We start from the raw sequence: 1876 nt of genomic DNA on the forward strand, positions 1-1876 counted from the left end.
CGCTTGAGCACCCGTAAATTCATGTACAGAGTGCCCCAGTGCCTTATTTTGAGCGCTCCAGCGCCAGACGTCTTTCATTGAAAAATAAAATACGAAACTTGAGAGCCCCAGCGCTGCACTATACCGAAAATATGGAAACTTTTTCGTCGGATTTTTAAGGAGATATCTTGGCTCTTTTGGATGAGAATCGAGGGTTTGCATAGTTTAGGACGGCTAAGGAAGGCTAGATACCAAGGATAAGGGAGAAAAAACATTCTTGGCACGAAGACAGACGAAACGACTTCCGGAGACGGAGAAGCATCATCTAATTTCTTTTTAATTTTGTTCTTTCTCTTTATTTTTGAATAATGTTCAAGAACATGTTTTGTTTGATTCTTATTTTTATTATGAACTAATTCCTTTGTCTAGAGGGACAATGTAGCTTGACTTGAAACCATGTTTTTGATATTTTGATTGATATATTAGAATTCTTCATTCGGTTTATTTGTGTTTTTCTGAATTGATTGCATTCAATTAACTGATCACTAGTTGAATTTTTATATTTATTTTAAATCTAGCACTTGAGAGAGGCGATTTTGAATAGGACCATAGAAAAATACATCGTTGGTGTTTTAAAGTTCGAGAGGCCTATAACTCCATTGAAGTCATTGTAAGAATTATTTTGCTGTTTAGTAAATTTGATATCTAAACTTTGATAGAAATATTGAGTTTGATATTAGATACAAATTTCTGCTTGACACTCTAGAGAGGTAGTAGAAAATATTAGTAATTCTTAGTTAGTAAACTAGAAGAATTTATGATATAGATTTATTTAGGAATTAAACTGGTGGATAGTCAAGTGAAGTCGAACCTCTAGAATCCATCTCCTATTGAATTTTAATCTTGTGAACTCGTCGTTAATTAATTTTATTTATTGAAATTTTTAGCTATTTAAACTCAAACCATTCTCATAGCTCTATTTATTTAGAGCATTTTTTTAATTTTATTGATTCTAATTTTAAATTTTTCTCCTATGTGTTTATGCAATTTATGCGAAAAAGCAAAAGTTATAACTCACTGCTCTTTGATCCGAAAATCGAGAAAACTGCTAAAACCTTTAGAAAAGCTAGAAGAGAAAAATTGAAACAAATGGCTGAAGAAAGAGAAAGAGGTGAAAATAATGCTCTGGTGTGAATCAGAGATCACTTTAGACTGATGATCAATAATCACTATTCTGGAATTGTTAGGCAGAATATCACGGAGAATAATTTTGAATTGAAGCCAACTTTGATCAATATGGTACAACAAAATCAGTTTAGGGGTGCAACTACTAAAGATCCAAATTTTGCATCTACGTAATGTTCTTGTTCTCTCTTAGGGACAATGCTTGTAGTTGGTTTTAGTCACTACCTCTTGAGAGTATTACTACATGGATTGACATGACTTCTAAATTTTTGGCTAAGTATTTTCCGCCTGCCAAGTCTGCCCAACTGAAAATTGAGATCACTACATTCAGACATCAAGATTTTGAGCAATTATATGAAGCTTGGGAGCGCTACAAAGAATTACTGTGAAAATGCCCAAACCATAATTTTGCAGATTGGGAGCAGATTGAATTATTTTACAATGGGTTGAATGGGCCAAATCGGATTTATGTGGATGCTGCTGCTGGAGGATCGATATTTTCTAAATTTCCTGCAGAGGCATATGAGATTCTTGAGCAAATGACTATTAATAATTATCAGTGGCCGAGTGAAAGATCTGTGATACGGAAACCTGCTAGAATTCATGAAGTTGATGCATTCACGACCTTGACTTCTCAAATGGCTGCTATTTCTACACAGTTGACTGCGATGAGAAAGAAAAATCAAGTTTCAACTGAGTCGGCATCGTTGGC

General features: G+C 34.2%; 1 non-coding gene across 1 annotated transcript; it reads right to left on the reverse strand.

Moving 5' to 3' along the window:
• Positions 1–1466: 1466 nt before the first annotated feature.
• LOC140893989 (small nucleolar RNA R71) lies at positions 1467–1573 on the reverse strand. Its single transcript, XR_012153546.1, has one exon. It is a non-coding gene; the product is annotated as a small nucleolar RNA R71 (small nucleolar RNA).
• Positions 1574–1876: the final 303 nt, after the last annotated feature.

The sequence above is a fragment of the Henckelia pumila genome, chromosome 3, assembly GCF_033568475.1.
Source record: "Henckelia pumila isolate YLH828 chromosome 3, ASM3356847v2, whole genome shotgun sequence".
Taxonomy (NCBI): Eukaryota; Viridiplantae; Streptophyta; class Magnoliopsida; order Lamiales; family Gesneriaceae; genus Henckelia; species Henckelia pumila.